We start from the raw sequence: 19,184 nt of genomic DNA, 5'->3' as shown, positions 1-19,184 counted from the left end.
CAATTAGACTGTAAGCTCCTCGGAGCAAGGACTCCTCTTCCTTGATGTTACTTTTATGTCTGAAGCACTTATTCCCATGATCTGTTATTTATATTACAGTATCTGTTATTTATTTTATTACCACGTGTATTACTACTCTGAAGCGCTATGTACATTAATGGCGCTATATAAATAAAGGCATACAATACAATACATTGTGCAGTAGATCTCTCCGGAGAAAATAGTGCTCCCTGTAATGAGCCTACATAGGAAGCAGGAAAGAATAATGATGCCAGTGGAGAGGACCAAAGGTCATTTGGTTTGACAAAACTGGAAGCAATGGATTCCATGAAATGATTATGTATGGTGAATTAAGCCCTATTCTTCATCAAAATTTATTTTATCGGTCGAATTTAACTAACCATTTTCTCATGGATCACCATCAACTGATCTTGACGTAATACCTGACTTTGCATTAAACGTTCTTCTGCTCTTTCTATTGAATCCAAGTGCTCTTTGTGGGCAGGATCATTATTCACACAAGCAGGTTGGTGATGGCTTGTTACAGGACTATCCATTAATGATAATTATAGGCTAAAGCAGTAAAATTCAGGGCATTATTAAAAACCCTGCTCTCTGATTGGTTAAAATTCCAGGCATTATCCAATCAGTAATGAGATACTAGATAGGGGACCCCTGCAGCTGTCGATAGATATGATGTGATAGTGATGTAGGTGCTCCCTAGGTAAGTATTAATGAACAACAAACAGAGAAACGAAACCTAGTTTGGGCACTCTAGTACATCAAATGGGTAAGGTATGGAGGATTTAAAACAACTTTAATAAATGGTGAAAAAAAAATAAACTAAAAACATATATTCAGCGCTCAAACCTATTAAACCTAACCTTATACACTAATTTAAATGAATAAGTGCTCTAAATGACAAAATGAGAATCCCCTTTATGGGAAACTGTATATGTGATCCCTCACAAACTGACTTGGCAGAATGGGGAATGGCTGCCACAGGAATAAAACAGGCCTATCCACAAGGCATGTATACAAAGCATACACAAAAAACAGAAAACATATAATACAAAACAATAATTTCCTAGGCGCACTGACAGATAGTTAAACCTGGCAAGAAGATTGCAGTCCCATGAATCAGACGATGATAAAGGTGAGATCCACAGTCCACAATATTCAGTTCCTTTAAATGGGAGGCTGATCTGGGGATAGAAACAAGACAGCCATTGCGCAGTACCCAATGGTCAGTTCTGTACACCCCCACCGTTGCTAGCTACTTACTTAAAAGTAGATAAAAATGGGCCTCAAAAGGTTTCTTTAATTCCCTCACGGTTGGCTCCTGACTGGATACTTGCAGCTGGTGACGAAAGTCTCACTCCAAGCGTCAGTAACACCACAGACCGTGTGGAAAGAAAGATGGGCACCAATAGTGTGATACCAAAACATTTATTACTAAAACAGGAGGGTTAAAAACATGCACTCACATGCCGTTATGCCCTATGCGTGGCCTACAACGTGCCGTCCGCTCACATGGGAGCAGGGGAGAGGGGATGCAGGAGGAGGCTGGAAACGGCGTGGGTCCCCGCTTCGTGGCCGCGACTCGGAGCGCGTAGTCCCTCCTCTGATGACGTTCCCAGCTAATCGACCTCTTCTCCTCTCAGTGAGTATGCACGCTGCAGCACGTCCTGGAGCCTCCATAAATTTTGAAGCCGATAGTGAGTCAGGGACCGAGATTTGTGTTCAAAAAGGCCAGATCATTGGCCAGCTTTCTCTCCCCCAGTATGTTTAAATCCCACCACCAATCATTAATTACCAATATCCCTAAGGGTTTCCACAAATGTGGACATTGTGTGATTTGCCAGTATGCGACCCCTATTTCTGGCATCACCACAGTGAAACCAAATAGGAATATAAAGATAACATCATTTATTAATTGTAATACCAGTTATACAGTGTACATCATTCATTGTGGTTGTGGAAAAAACTACATAGGCCGAACCATTAGGTCTTTAAAATTAAGAATAATGGAACATGTGAGGGCTATTAAGAAATCCAATATTGTCCATCCCTTGGCAAGACATTTTGTTGATTGTCCACAGGGAGGTATCCAGGGCTTCCCTTTTTTCGGCTGTTGAGCATGTTCCCATGCCCCAACGGGGGGGTGATAGATTGAACATGCTCAACAGACGAGAGATGTTCTGGATATTCAGTATGGATACTCTTTTTCCATCTGGAATAAACCAAGATTGGGAATTGGTTCATTTTCTTTAAATATTAATATTTATGTTATATATTATTCAATTAGTATTATGACTAGACAAATTTTTTTTTTTTTTTGTTACAAATTCTTAGGAGTTTACACTTTTGTATACTTGATTTTTCTACGACTTATAGGGATGGATTTAATCACTTATATAATTGATGATTCATTATGATCACTTTATATAGATATTTAATATTATGTAGTACATGTATTTAGGTTATTATTTGTATATGTGTTTAGATCTATTATATATATTATATATATTTATTTATTATTATTTGGAGCAAATATTTTCACTTAGGTTAATTATATATACATATGAGTATAGTTGTTCTCATTTAAGGGTTACTGGTATTTTACTTAGATCTATTCTATTTATGTCACTATATTATTTATATATTGTTCACCATTGGGGGTTAATATAAGTGTGTTTTTCATACATCATAATATTATTATTATTTTTTTTATTTCATTACTTAGTTTAACCATGTTTACTATTAGATTTGTTTTTAATTCTCTTTTTTCTCCTTTTTTTAAATATTTTCGCTTAACTTCTTTTAAAATATTGTTTTTTTCTTTTGTGTTGATTTGTCAAGTTGATAAAGTTGTTTTTGCTTTGAAGTAACCATTCTGCAGAGCGGATCTTTTTGTCCATCCATGGCCTCCGTATTTTTCTAGCTCCGATCGCCATCTTGGATTTATACAGGAGACCGGGTGGGGAGGAGAGATGCTCTGCAGATGGAGACTCAGCTAAGTGACGATTTAGAAAGTCTGTTTTTAATTAGGTTTGTTTGTGCACGAGCTGTGTGGGCTGTCCATACCTTAATGGGCACCCCTAATTACACCTGACCATGTGATCGGGGGGGCCCGTTTTGGCGCGAACGGGCTGCACAGCTCTGGCATATATAAATGGGATATTGTATACACACAGGTCACTCTTTGATAAAGCGCTCCTACAGCGCGAAACGCGTCAGAGGTACCCCCTTTTTTGTAGCCCGGTCTACTAATGCCATAAATTAAAGCATTTTTTAATCTGCAAGCAGCCTCCAGCCCTTTTATTTAGTTTTTCAAGCAGTGCTCCACCACTTTCTTCTTCACTTGGATTCCTCATATTGGAAGGAGGCACGCTACACCGGTCCAGGAAGGTTTTGTGAGTTACTTGTTTCTGTGATTGCAGTTCCATTATTCATGTTATTATCATGTCTTATGCCTATGGGTTGAGGGGTGCCGTCCCATAAGTGGGTGTGCGGTGTGCTCTCTTCAGTGAGGGTACATTTCACACACCTGCTGTGGTGCTTGCATACCACTCTATTACCCTATTATATGGCCATCAAGTGAGCATTCAGTGCCCTACATACTGCATTAGAAGTTAACTCTTGCCTGGACTCCTATGCTATATTGCACAATACTACAGAGACATTTGTAGCACCTACAGGGATTCATTTCCCATACCTGCTAATGCCAGGTGAGTATTTGTCAATGCCAACAAACTTAATGGAGTCAGTGTTCCCATTCTGGCATATATTCATATGCCTAGATACAGGGGTGTCACTTTTATTCCTGATGGTGCCCAGGTGTTCAAGAATCCTTTGTTTGAATTCTCTCCTGGTTTTCCCCACATAATTTTTGCCACACGCACAAATCCCCAGGTAGATGACCCCTACGCTAACACAGTTGATAAACTTGCGTATATCATATGTTTTTGTATCATCATGGTTAGAGAATGACTTGGTCACCATAATATTTTTACAGGCTTTGCATCTTTGACACGTATAAGTACCAAGTGGTTTTGGTGGGAGCCAGGTACTCACCTGGGGATCGGTGTAGTGGCTATGTACTAGGGAATCCCGAAGGTTCCTTGCCCTGTGGCTCACCATCGATGGATAGCTGCACACTGCCCCTTGAATGTCTGGGTCTGTGTCAGTATATGCCAGTGACGTTGGAATATACTCCTGGCCTGGTGCCATTGGCTGTTATACCCGCCAATAAAGCGTATAATATTCTTCTCAGTCTGTGGTGTTTTTTGTTTCAAGAGGTCAGCCCGAGGTGTAAATTTGGCTCTTTTGTACGCCCTCCTGACCACCTTTTTGCTGTACCCACGATCAATGAATCTGTTAGTCATCAGTATTGCCTGTTTTTCAAATTCTCCACTGTCACTGCAGTTACATTTTAACCGTAGGAATTGGCTTACTGGTATACCTTTCACTAGCGCCCTAGAATGGTGGCTCCCAGCCTGAAGTAGGCTATTCGTGGATGTGGGTTTTCTGTAAATGGTGGTGCTTAGTTCGCCATTGGTTCCTGTGGATACCCTGATATCTAAAAAGCAAATGCTATTAAGATTGAAATCCAGAGTAAGCTTGAGGTTCAGAGTATCTGAATAAACTCTTCTAGCTTTTCCACTGAGCCACGCCAGAGCAAGAACACATCATCGATGTATCTTGTCCATAATTCCACATGGCTCGTGTTTTCTTCCAAAAGTTCAGAGAAGACTACACTGGCGACACACTTTATTCGAGCTCGGCTAGTCCCACGAATTCGGGTATACCCGGGTGTATTGAGGTTTGTGACTGTTTTCTGCCCGAGTGCATTGGGTTATTTTCCAGGCAGGGATTGAAGCATTTTATTCCCGCTGGCTGCAATACTGCACAGTATATATATATATATACTGCATTACAATTCATGAATTTATGCCATCTGGTAGACACGCGAAGCATTGCAGCCTATTAAATCCTAATCATTATCATTTAACAGATCAGACGCCCGTCAGCCAGGCATGAACCCAGGCTGGGAAGGCAAATGCAACGGGGCTGGTTAGAGGTGAGGAGCGGCGCATTCCAGGTATCTGCCAGGTACATACTGGGTATTTGCTCGAATAAAGTGTGTCGGTGCAGTACTTCCGATTCCCACCACCCCAGATACAGGTTGGCATATGAGGGCGCACATTTCGTCCCCATTGTCGTACCCTGTATCTGGTGGTAGTACTTGTTGTTAAATAGGAAATAGTTATTCGTAAGTACGAACTCTAGGAGGCACAAAACAAAAGTATTGTGAGTCCCATGCCACTGACCTCTTGTGGATAAGAAGTGTGATACTGCTTCCAAACCTGATTTGTGCTGTATACTCGTATAGAGGCCCTCTACATAAAGGCTCACCAAAAGAGTATCTTCCGTAATAAATACACCCTCTAATTTATTGAGGATGTCCTTGGTGTCCTTGATGTAAGAGGTAAACTGGCTACAAAGGGCCGTAGGACTTTATCAATGTATAAGCTCGCATTCTCAGTGAGCCTGCCTATACCTGAGATGATAGGTCTCCCCGGGGGTGGAACTCTATTCTTATGGATCTTAGGAAGACTATAAAAGGTGGCTATTCTTGGTGTCTTATTCATGATATATTCAAATTCTTGTTTGGAGATTACCTTGTTTGTTAACCCCTCATTGAGAATGATCAAAGGTGTCTTACTGTACTTAACAGTAGGATCATTCTCTAAGACTTCATAGCAGGTCAGATCCGATAAAAGCCTGTGATTTTCTGCTTTGTAGTCTTCCCTATTCATAATGACCAGACTCCCCCCCTTATCAGATGGTTTAATGACAATTTCATTATTATTTTCAAGCTCCGTAAGTGCAATACTTTCTTGGTAGCTAAGGTTACTCAGATGCTTAGTATTAGGGAGGCCCTCAATGTCCCTCATAACGAGATCCACGAAGACCTAAATGTGAGTGAAAATATCACCAGCAGGGATAAATTTAGACTTAGGTCTCAGATCTGTGTATGGGCCCTCGCCCTGGATCCTGTTGGTATCCTCAAGGAGATCTTCTAAGAGTATTACATTGGCCATTTCCAGGGAGCCCTACCATCTGCTACCAGTCTATCTTCCCTACGTTTAAAGAATTTGTGAAGTTTTCGAGCGAATAGATTAATATCTTTTATCCATTCAAAAGTGTCCATATTTGTCGTAGGGGAGAAAGAAAGGCCTCTTGCCAGAACACTGAGCTGATTCTCATTAAGTGTGAAGCTAGACAGGTTGACAATTATAGATTTATCATGGTGTTCTAATATCTCGGCTGATTCCCTCCCCTCCTCCCTTTGTTGGACAGGGTGTCTCGATTCCTTAAGACCCATACCTTTCCCCTGTCTTGTCTTCTTCCTCCTCCTCTCCTCCTGGGTCCTAATGGTGCCTGACTGGGGTCTAAAAAATGAGGGGGAGCTGGGTGGGAAAAAGGTACGCTCTCTGAGCTAAAACTTCTTTCTCGCTATCAGATTTCTCCCACTCTGTGGATAACTCCTGGTTAGGGTTTTGTTGTTTCCTAGCCCTACCTTGGTTGGTGAATTTATAGCGAAAGATCTTACCCTCAGCAAAGTCCTTTTTATCCCTGGCGTATTTAGTTATTTTATGTTCTTTAAGTTCTGCCGTAAATTTATCTATATTTTCTTTGAGCTTACCTTCTAATTCTAGAAATTTGTCATCTGATTTCCAGGTGGTAATCTTACTGAGTTGGGTCTCAAGGTCCTTAGTAATGAGCTCTAAACTCTTTTTCTGATGGTCAACTAATAGAGTCATTAGCATAATTGAGCATTGTTTAAGTATTAATTCCCAGGACCTAGTAAATTACTTATCTACTAAATGATGTGCTGGTGGCACATTAGCCCTTAGACCTCTTGGTATTAAATCTGCCCGTAGGTAATTTTCAAGGCTGAAAATCTCCCACCAGGTCTTGAGTTGTGCTCTGTACAGCTTATCAAGTTTGAAGAAGTAGTCAGCTGGTTCATCCCTAAACTCTGGTACTGTGTATTCTGCTGAAAACAAATTTTCAGCCTCTTTTTGCCAATCCTGAAAGTTGGGTAGCCCAAGTTCGAATCCTGTCATGATATGGTTGGCTGACATGCTGGGGCGCTAGTGAAAGGTATACCAGTAGGCCAATTCCTACGGTTAAAACGTAACTGCAGTGACAGTGGAGAATTTGAATAACAGGCAATACTGATGACTAACAGATTCATTGATCGTGGGTACAGCAAAAAGGTTGTCAGGAGGGCGTACAAAAGAGCCAAATTTACACCTCGGGCTGACCTCTTGAAACAAAAAACACCACAGACTGAGAAGAATATTATACGCTTTATTGGTGGGTATAACAGCCAATGGCACCAGGCCAGGAGTATATTCCAACGTCACTGGCATATACTGACACAGACCCAGACATTCAAGGGGCAGTGTGCAGCTATCCGTCGATGGTGAGCCACAGGGCAAGGAACCTTCGGGATTCCCTAGTACATAGCCACTACACCGATCCCCAGGTGAGTACCTGGCTCCCACCAAAACCACTTGGTACTTATACGTGTCAAAGATGCAAAGCCTGTAAAAATATTATGGTGACCAAGTCATTCTCTAACCATGATGATACAAAAACATATGATATACGCAAGTTTATCAACTGTGTTAGCGTAGGGGTCATCTACCTGGGGATTTGTGCGTGTGGCAAAAATTATGTGGGGAAAACCAGGAGAGAATTCAAACAAAGGATTCTTGAACACCTGGGCACCATCAGGAATAAAAGTGACACCCCTGTATCTAGGCATGAATATATGCCAGAATGGGAACACTGACTCCATAAAATTTGTTGGCACTGACAAATACTCACCTGGCATTAGGAAAGGAAATTGGGGCACAGACCTTTTGAAAAAAGAAGCAAGGTGGATATATACCCTGGGGACACTGTCACCTAGAGGACTAAACAAGGGATTTATGTTCTCATATTTTATTTGATATCCCACTTTTTTCTTTGGTATTTCTGAACAAATAAGAACATGTTTATTCACCATCGTTTGTGAGTTAGGCCCAGGACACAGTGCACTAAGCGTCGCTGAGCTGGGCTGAGCCGCGCTGAACAGATGCACAAAGCCCCTGCATCTGTTATCAGCGCGGCTATAGTTTCTCCCTCTGCATGCTTGTTGATGCGTGCGGAGGCTGAGAAACTTCCCCGAGTCAGGCAGGTTTGAAATTTGCCGCTCGGGGAAGCGGAGGAGCGGTTCCTGCCAGCACGGGAGATGCAGGGGTGTTGCGCTTGCCCCGTGGGGGTGGGGGGGGAGGAGAGGAAGGGGTTGTGTCCCGAAGCAGTGGTGGCAGCAAGGTGGTGTGTGTGTGTGTGATTATATATATATGTATGTGTGTATGTGTGTGTGTCTGTGTGTGTCTGTGTATTTGTATGTGTGTGTGTATGTGTGTGTCTGTGTATTTGTATGTGTATGTGTGTGTGTGTCTGTGTATGTGTGTGTGTGTCTGTGTGTGTGTGTGTGTGTGTGTGTGTGTGTGTGTGTGTGTGTGTGTGTGTGTGTGCGTGTGTGTGCGTGTGTGTGCGTGTGTGCGTGTGTGCGTGTGTGCATGTGTATGTGCGTGTGTGTGCGTGTGTGTGCGTGTGTGTGTGTGTGTGCATGCGTGTGTGCGTGCGTGAATATATTTATCAAAGTTGCACAATGTTAATAAATAATTTATTCTCACAACATGTCTTTTTTTTTCATTTATAAAATATTATATAATATACACACACACACACACCCTTGTAAACACACACACACACACACACACACACACACAGGTTCCCCAGTGACACACAAACACACAGACCACTTCAAAGTGACACACACACGCACACACTGACAGCTACCAAGTGACACACACACAGTGATACCCGCCTCCCAAGCGCGCTTGCTGTCTCCTCTGCCAGGACAGCAAAAAGCTCCTGGTAGAGCGAGCGGCAGCAAGCAAAAGCGAGCAGCAGCACCTAAGTGCTTACTATGTCCCAGGCCTAAGTCTACACCCCCTGCTAGCCCAGTCTCTGGATTAGGTTAGTACCCAAGGATCACTGTCATTACCACTACTACTATAATTATTATTCATCATTGATCATACCAAGGGTGGATATATACATACACCTTTTAATTGTTAACACTATAATATTTATATTACCATTACTCTCCTACACTCCACTAGGGACATGAAATAGGTCCCCAATGCCTGCACAAACATAAACTATCATAGCATCAGCCTTCACTCTGGCATTTCTATTGATACTGCAGGCACTGTCAATTACAATCTGTGAGGGATACACGCCCCCCGATCTTCAATCAGCCGTGCAGTCAGGGATTCTCTGATGTCACGCAAAGGGGGCGGAACTGAGTTAATGGGACAGGAATCTCTTGAAAGCTAGGGGTATAAAGGTACTCACAGAACTGGTGGGTCCCTCCCCCTCCTACCTGCCTTGAGGAAGCGTTGTCACGCGAAACGCGTGCGTCGGCACTAAGGGGCACGCGCATGACTCAGACACCTACACATGAGTCAGCTGGCAGCATTGCCTCCCAGCATTTGCAGCGTGTTTTCTTATGCAGTGGCTCCTACAATGGATTGTCCAAGGGAGCTCTCTAACCAGTAGGTTGTTACTCTATCTGTCTACACTTCCAAGTTATATGCACATTAGTGCACTCTACTTATGATCTTATCTTTACCTACCCTCATTAGCACTGACCCTTTATTGATCAGCTCTGACTAACAGAGCAGGTGTTGGGTCAGTGCCATTTACCCTTGTTACCCCTATGAACCATGCTATACATTGTATTAAGTTCAAAGGTTTACTCTAGATGTGAGGGTCACAGGCATACCACACATTGAGCTGTGCCTGTTGTGTTATTAGTGTAGCTTAAGTAGATATCAGTGCCTTACTTGCCTAATATCTTTGGCTGGGGAATACATTAACCCCCACATACCCAGTATTGTATATATCTAAGATATATTATCTTTTTAGGTACCTGGGTCTAACTACATTACCCTGACACATCATTACACCGCACAATTACTTACCCTACCTCCAGTAAGATTTATCTAGCTACTGTGGAGTCACAGTGCCTAAATCACTGTTCTTGGCTATCGGCAGACCAAGCTAGGGTATTTTTGTATGGTTACTATATATGTAACCCATGTACCCCCCCCCCCCCACAGACTGGACCCCTAGGGTTTAGTGAAGGCTGGCTACTTGTACTATGGTGGTGCGTACCTGTGAGGAACAGGAGGGCCTGAGTCTCCCGCGATGGTATAGGGGACAACAGGGACAGGCTTCTGGGGTATATGCCTTCATCTTTAGCAGCAACGGTGCAGCGCCTCCATCTCTGGTAAGCCCTTAGGATGTAGGGTGAAATCCTTCCAGAGAGCCCTTTACTTCAGGGCGAGAGATTTCAGTCTCACACACATGTCTTTTGTAAAAGCAGCAATGTCTCTTTATTCTTCAGCCAGCAATAGCAGCATACACAGCAGCACTTTGGTACAGTGTACAGGGCCTTGTCCTCCTCTCCTTCTCCTCCAGGCTGTACCCCTGCAGGATGGGCTGTATGGAGCTCCAATACTCCCGACACCCACCCCAAGGAGTATACCATCTGGGTGAGGCTAGCTTCCCCACCTCACCCCCTGAGCAGGGTGAGGGGCATTGGTCCTCCGCACTATAGTGCTATCAGCTCTAATCAGGCTGGGCCTTAGCTTCTCCTCCTAGCACAGGTATCACTCTAATCCTGACTGTCCAGTCAGGCACTCCAACACCAACTCCTCCCCCTCTGGCAGGAGCAGGCAACTAAATTTAGTCAGCCCCACCCTTCATGATGTCAGCAGGCCCCTCCCCTGTGTCTCATGCCTTCCACACAGTCAGGGGGCCGACCTCCACCAATAAAGGCAGGGCTTGAAGCGGGGGAAACCCATGATAACTACTGGCGGCCTGCCCTTAGCAGTACTTACACCAGTAGGAGAAAGATATATAGCCCCCATTTCTTACTGGGGCTACATATATATATATATATTTTCATATATTATATATTCAGGATATGTGCACTGAGACCTACCTAAACAGTTGAGTTCTACACCTCTGGTTATTCACACAGGTGTTTGTATTTTACTCACCTTTTTGATTGCAGGACACTCCTTTTTGAGTGTTTCTGCCATCCACATTACCGATCCAGAACTTGTTATCACAGGTTCAGACCTTAGGATCACAGCATTTAATACCCGTTTTAATCCCCAATATTTTATTTAGGGATTTATTAAAGTTGTTTAACATCCTACCTACCTCACCCATTTGATGTACTAGAGTGCCCAAACTAGGTTTCTTTTCTCTGTTTGTTGTCCAATCAGTAATGCCCGGAATTTTAGCAGCTGGCAAAGTGCAGTTTTCAATTTGTTTATTTCCAGCCAATCAGCTTTCAGAACAGCTGAGAGAGGGCATGGGATTGGTTTGCATGAAGTAAAAGCTCTGAGACAGGGCAGGGGATTGGTCAGGACGTAACAGCCACGGGTTGACTCCTCCCCCTCCCGAGCTGACAGATTTTCTGAACAGATTCAGTTGATTTGGGGGGGCGGCTTGTCTGCAAAGAAGTAAGTGGCTGTCTGCAGTTTGTTTTTGGCTGCAGTTTGTGTGTGAGTGTGTGCTGTGCTGTTGTGTTGTACTGTTGTGTTGTACAGTATATATGTGAAGAGGTACTGTGTGTGTATAGAGCTCCAGTGTGTGTGTGTGTCAGTGTCAGCGTCAGCAGCAGTGTTTATGGGTGTAGCGTGTGTGTGTGTGTGTGTGTGTGTGTGTGTGTGTGTGTGTGTGTGTGTGTGTGTGTGTGTTTGTGTAGAGGTGCGGTGTTGTGTGTAGAGGTGCTGTGTATAGAGGTGCAGTGTTGTGTGTGTGTGGGGTGTGTGAAGAGGTGCTGTGTTGTGTATAGAGGTGCAGTGTTGTGTGTGTATGTGGGGTGTGTGTAGAGGTGCTGTGTTGTGCTGTGTTGTGTGTAGAGGTGGGAGGGGGGGAGAGGGCAAAGTTTAGTTAGAGGCTGCATTTTTTATTGTGGCCGCAGTGTGTGTGTGTGTTGTGCTGTTGTTGTATGTGTAGCAGCAGTGTGTGTGTGTGTAGAGCTGATGTGTGTGTATAGAGCGTGTGTGTGTGTGTGTGTGTGTGTGTGTGTGTGTGTGTGTGTGTCAGCAGTAGTGTTTTTGGGTGTAGCATGTGTGTATAGAGCTGCTGTGTTGTGTGTGTAGAGCTGCTGTGTTGTGTGTGTAGAGGAGGTGCTGTGTGTGTGTGTGTGTGTGTGTGTGTGTGTGTGTGTGTGTGTGTGTGTGTGTGTGTGTGTGTGTGTGTGTGTGTGTGTGTGTGTGTGTGTGTGTGTGTGTGTGTGTGTGTGTGTGTGTGTGTCAGCAGTTTGTGTGTGTGTGTGTGTGTGTGTACACAGAGGGGGTGGCAGTGTGTGGATATAGATAGCTGCAGTGTAAGCGTATATAGAGGTGGTTTCATGTATTTACCATTTTATTTTAATAATTTTTTTTATTTAATTATACAAATATTGGCCAGTAATGCCCTGTTCTTCGGGGATTATTACTTAAGTACGAAGAATCTGTTAATCCGGCTATTCATCCAGGACTCGTTATATCTGTGAAAAAATATATTCGAACAAAATTAATTTATTGTCATAGATTAAATGACCATCACAGTTACTGTAGTTGTTCCAATGCCTGCTGATTAAATGTACAATAATAACTTATATTTGACACAAAATAACATTAAAGTCAATGGATGATGGACAATTGTGCATGACTAATTTTGGCCACATGGAAACAAACTACTTAATGTGGCAAGATGAAGGTAGTCCGTGGAATCCGGAAGCGGAGCACAGCAACGGTGAAACAAAAAGGAGCTGCAATCTACTATGAAGATTAAAAACCTTTTATTGTGAGGAGGTGGGGGGGTCAGAACCAACTCTAGAGTTGGTTCTGACCCCCCCACCTCCTCACAATAAAAGGTTTTTAATCTTCATAGTAGATTGCAGCTCCTTTTTGTTTCACCGTTGCTGTGCTCCGCTTCCGGATTCCACGGACTACCTTCATCTTGCTATTTCCAGCGTGATGCACGCTCTACATGGGGACTAAGCTGCTGTATTTGTGAGTACTCCGTTGGTTGCTGTTATTGCTTTATTGCCTAGGTTGATATTTGTCCTGTGAGTTTAGCTGACAGTCCGGTCATGGTATATATGTATGGACAGTCAGCTGCTCACGGAGACTTATAAATGATTCCACACATGATACCATGTTACATATAGGCACCATACATTGAGTCTCACACAGCCTTCATTACTTTGACTACCCTTACTCCAATCAAGCCTATTGATATATCCAGTTCTGCTTGTTCTGAGCCCTGAACACTGGGACTAGTGCCCTCACGAACTTTACTTAATGTGGCATGCATCAAAATATCTAACATTTCTGTGATGTCATCATTAATTATGTTGATTTAAGACATCAACAACACTATTTATATGTTGCTGCTACATCACATGTGTATTTGTATTTAAGTAGAAAAAGTCGCTCTATTTCTGTCACGCTTGCAACTTTCACAAGGTCATATAAAAGTGTACTGGGGGCTGTGACAGAGTCACTGACTCAGTAGGCTGGAATAGTGAATGGAGAGACACTGCAGCCAGTTCACAGAGTGTTAATCTCCTCAGAGAGAAAGCACAGCTGAAGACTGATTAGACAGGGGCTGAACTCGTCGGAAACAAGTGCTTTAAAAAGCAGGAAGTTGCTCACACAAGGTGAGCTTGTTTTTCCACGTGAGGGTGGAGAGACCTCTCCGGGCTGGGAAGCCGTAGCTGTTGCTCTGGTCCCCCAGTCCTGCGAGGAGCTTTGCTGCTGGGACCAGCTGGGACCCCAACCCAGGATAAAGATACAGACTGCTGCGAGGCTGGACACAGCCTGCTCCCCGGAACCGTGTTCCTGTTTGCTGTGGAACTGTATCACAGATAAGACTTTATTATTATACTTATTGGTTATCCTTTTTGTAGCATATGGTTTGGGCATGACCAGATTAGCTGGCTGTCCTGTTAGTAAGGGCTCAAGAAGTGAGTTAGTTTCCCTAACGGGAATAGGCTTTCATTTCTAGAAAGTAGTTTCTTAAAGGGACAGTGCACCCGTACTTTAGTTTGGTTGTGGCTAATAAACCACTATAGTTGAACGTTTCCCATCGTGTCTAGCGTCTTACTGACCCCGCCGCGAGGCCGTCCTGCCACAGGGCATAGAAGGTGCTACACTATTATATTATAGTATTCATTGATGGGCTCATCTTCAATTAATGGTAATGACTCCTGTGATGCAGGAGTTGCCATATGTAAGGTGATCAGGGATGCAGTTGGTGGCAGTTGTGATCCGAGCAGGGATGCAGGGCACATTGCGGAGTAAAGAAATATATTTTGTTAATAAGCATGTATGTGAACATTTAATTATCTGTTACATTAATACATAACATTATTAAATTCATTAAAATATTTGGATAAGTGATACTTTAAGTGTGAAAAGCATCACATGTTTATGGTACACGCGCTATAAAGGGGTTGAGCTGTATGTGGTTTTTTTTCTGAAAATTAAATTAGACCTGTTGGCGCACTTAGTGAAAATTAATTGGACCGCAAAGGGTTAATGTATATGTATGAAGGGGTGGCTAATAGTGAGAATTTTGAATCACATAATAAATATAAAACACAAAATAATGTTGCCATGTATTATGAAGTAATGACATAGTTAATTAGCAATTATTCATAATTGATACATGTGTTGTGAAAACAACAACAAAAATTTATTACTATGAAATTGTTTTGATCGACAAAAATAATGACCTTCGGGAAACAAATGATCGAACAACCCGATATCCCGATCCCCTTCCAAGCCTTCAACCTGTATGGGTTGCAATCTAGCACTCAACTGCTCCTCCCACGTAGTCAGGTTTAGATTAGGTGCAGTAGGTCCTCCCCCTGTGCCTGATGCATGTTGCTTTTGTAATTTGGATTTCAATTTCAATTTCCGTTTGATATCGTCAAACCTCTTGCGACAGTTATCATGACTTCGAACTTGATTACCAAAGCCAGACACAGATACTCGAATGTGTTCCCACAATTCCCTTTTCACCGTTGACAATGTCTTTCCTTTAAATATACAAGACAATAACCTTAATCGTGGACATATCTATGTTTAACATTTTCTAAAATGTGTGAACTCTTGTAACATTTATTTGAGAGATGTTTGCCAGAGTGTATGTTAAGCAAATGTATATACAGTAGAAACTATTTGTAGGCATACGCCTCCAAATAATATAGATGTAAATATAATATTTACATACTATTGTACAATGCATCTATTTGTAACATGGTTGCTAACACTATAATATAACATGTTTGTACATATACACAATTACATTTATGCTAATGTCAGTTCTATGTGAATGCCGAAAAATTATATTATTTATTACAACATAAATTGGGACAGTCATTGCTAATTCATTTCTTACCTACTAAATGACCATACAGGCAATCATAATTCTTGAAAATACATGTTACGAGAACTCTGTTTTCCTCATCGCTGAATCTTAAATTCCTTTTTTTTTCAATAGGATTCTCATGCCCAGATTCAACCACTGAGGTTTGCTGCTGCTGCTGACTGCTCTCTCCTTCTTCCAATTGAATTCATTTACATGCCACGCCATTTCCTAATTTTCTCGCAGACGAGAATCACACCGCCGGCAACTCGCCATGTTTTGAAATGTTGATCTCATTGGTGTTCGGGCCTTTCTGCATACCGTGAGAGCAAAACTGCAATAAATGCCGAATCAAAACACGCAGTGATTTTTTTCCCCGGAGCTTTCTGCATAGGCCCCTTAATTAAAGATGCCGTCACCTCTGTGAAAATGATAACACTAGATCAGGCCTGCACAACACGCGGCCCGCGGGCCACCTGCACTCACTGTGTGGCCCGAGGCGGCATTCCGCTCTCCCCTTCCCTCCCAAGTCCTCTCTACCCCTCCGTCTCCCTCCCGAGTCCGCTCTCCCGCTCCCCCAAGAGCCCGCTCTCCCCCTACCCCAGGAGCCAGCTCTTCCCCCTCCCCCACGAGCCTGCTCTGCCGCCTCCTCTGCAGCAAACCGAGGTAGGGGGGGGGGTCATTGGAGGTGCGGGGGGGTCATTGGAGGTGGAGGGGAGAGAGATGTGTGATGCAAGGGGGAAAGTGATGTGAGGTGCAAGGGGGGGAGTGATTTGCGGTGCAAGGGGGGTAATTTGAGGTGCATGGGGGGTGATGTGAGATGCAGGGGGAGAGTGATGTGAGGTGCAGGGGGGGAGAGTGATGTGAGCTGCAGGGGGGGAGAGTGATGTGAGGTGCAGGGGGGGAGAGTGATATGAGGTGCAGGGGGGGAAAGTGATGTGAGGTGCAGGGGGGGAGAGTGATATGAGGTGCAGGGGGGGAAAGTGATGTGAGGTGCAGGGGGGGAGAGGGATGTGAGGTGCAGGGGGAGAGGGATGTGAGGTTCAGGGGGGGAGAGGGATGTGAGGTGCAGGGGGGGAGAATGATGTGAGGTGCAGGGGGGAGAATGATGTGAGGTGCAGGGGGGAGAGTGATGTGAGGTGCAGGGGGGAGAATGATGTGAGGTGCAGGGGAGAGTGATGTGAGGTGCATGGGGGGAGAGTGATGTGAGGTACAGTGGGGGAGAATGATGTGATGTGCAGGGGGTGGGATTGTGTGGTGTGCAGGGGGTTATTGTGTGTTTGATGTGGAGGGGGAGTATTATGTGTCGGTGAGGGGGAGAGATGGGGGTATGAGAGATAGATGGGGAGATAAGCAAAGGTTGATAGTGAGGGGTTCTGGGGGAGATATGAGGATGATGATGAAGGGTGCTGGTGGAGATATGAGGATGATGATGAGGGGTGCTTGGGGAGATATATGAGGATGATGAGAGGTGCTGGAGGAGAGATGATGATGATGATGATGATGATGATGATGATGATGATGATGATGATGATGATGATGATGATGATGATGATGATGATGATGATGATGATGATGATGATGATGATGATGATGATTTTATCCGTGCGGCCCGATTTTTTCTTTTCTTGGAGCTGTTCGGCCCTTCTCACTTTACGAGTTGTGCAGGCCTGCACTAGATGCTATTTCACCATAAACACTCCAGAAATGGTGATGGAAATGACCATAAACATACGCACACCACCACCAAACAGTTAACCCTTTACAGTCTGGATCAGTAATCTAGGTGTAACCCAATCAATTCAGATGTATCTTATTACACCATAGTACTCCTAGATTACACTATGAATGATAGGTAATAGAGAACACTCACATGAATGGAGTTGAAGATGAAACAATTGCACCTCTACTGGATGGACAATTCTCAGCAATAATATGTGGAAAAGAAAAATGAAAACATAGCACAGAACTGCTATAAACCAACATTTAATGAACTAACATTTAAAAACAAACACTTGGAGTAAAACTCACAAATTCCTTCATTCTTTGTAAGCCTTTCAACCCTTTACGCCTGGTTGTGGGGGCGATGTCTCTTTCCTCTGTGGCTGCTTGGATCTTTGCCTCTGTGGGTCCACGTGTAGAGCCTCCTCTGGTATTACTTCCTGGTAATCCTCAGCAGTCCCTGCGACTCCCATACAGGAGTTCCAGGGTTGGCATAGAGTTTCAAAGAGTCCCACAGCAAAAGGGTATCAATAAATAAGCTACTTAAGAATGCGTAACAGAAAGCAAATCTCACCCTACATGTTTTGTGAGAGACGTCTCACTTCATCAGGGGTGTACACCCCTGAGGAAGTGAGATGTCTCTCACGAGACATGTAGGGTGAGGTTTGTTATCTATTACGCATTCCTAAGTAGCTTATTAGAGTACCTTGGTGTTCCTGGACATGGAGCAGAAATGGTAAGCCTTATGAAGTAGGCACCCTGCACCTAGTGGCTAGAGACTACCCCCAGACCCCCAGTTACGTGCGTATAACCTGTATTTTGTGCTTCTTTGTGTGTCTGCTGGTTTTACCAGAATAAACCCCATTTTATTCCAGGAGGAGGAGGGGGAGCCCAGTGATCTAGCACAGAGGGGGAGCGCTTTAGCCTATTTTTCCTATCATACCAATGGTTGCTCAGTAGCTGAAGCTATCTCCCCCATCGAATTTGCAGCTCCCTTTGCTACCCTTGGTACAGACTCTACACCGGAGCAGTGGATCCTGTTTGTCCCAGCTTGCCGTACATGCCTCTACGCTCACTCCGGCTACCCCGATGTCAGACCGCGGAACTTCCCAAGCCAGTCCAGCCTGGGTGTCCTACCACAGCTTTGGCAAATTTGTGGCAATGATATCAACGGGTTCTTGAGGTACTTTGAGAAACAGTGTGTGAGTCACTCATTACCAGGGTCGGAATGGGTAAAGTACCTGTCTCCCCAGCTAAGCGGGACGGTGCTGAAAGCGTTCCAGGAGATTGAACGAGAGGATGGTCAGGACTATGAGCATGTCAAGGCAATTCTGCTGAACAGGTATGCCATCAATGCCGAGGCATACTGGGACCAGTTCGGACCGAGGACAAGACATCCCCGGACACTCACCTAAAGTTTATTTCACAGCAAGCCCACCAGAGTCACCGGTGGGTAGAGGAGTACAAAGCCAATATGCACCGGGATCTGCTGAATCTGTTTATCCAGGAGCAGTTCTACCAGAAGTGCATGCCCGATGTTCGTGAGTGGGTGATGGACCACAAGCCTACCAACTACCACGAGGCTGCTGTGACGGTAGGGGTAACTGGCCTCACCAAATAAAGGTAAAAGCCCAGCTTGTTACCCCTAAAACCGTGCAACCAGACTGCCCCAGTAATATTTAATACAGCCAAATGTCTTTAATATCTGAGGGAGAACAGGGAATGTGCAAATGTAACCCATGTCTGTAGGCATGTATTCTTTATTCCCTGTGACAGTCCTTCCCCAGTTTAGAAAGCCGGCATTGTTTTATGATGTGATTTGTGGTCTGTGTAAATCACTGTAATGTGCTTTGGGTGTCAGCCCTGCAAGAAAGTAAATTAGATAT

The sequence above is a fragment of the Ascaphus truei genome, chromosome 5, assembly GCF_040206685.1.
Source record: "Ascaphus truei isolate aAscTru1 chromosome 5, aAscTru1.hap1, whole genome shotgun sequence".
Lineage (NCBI taxonomy): Eukaryota > Metazoa > Chordata > Amphibia > Anura > Ascaphidae > Ascaphus > Ascaphus truei.
This window is presented reverse-complemented; position numbering follows the sequence as displayed.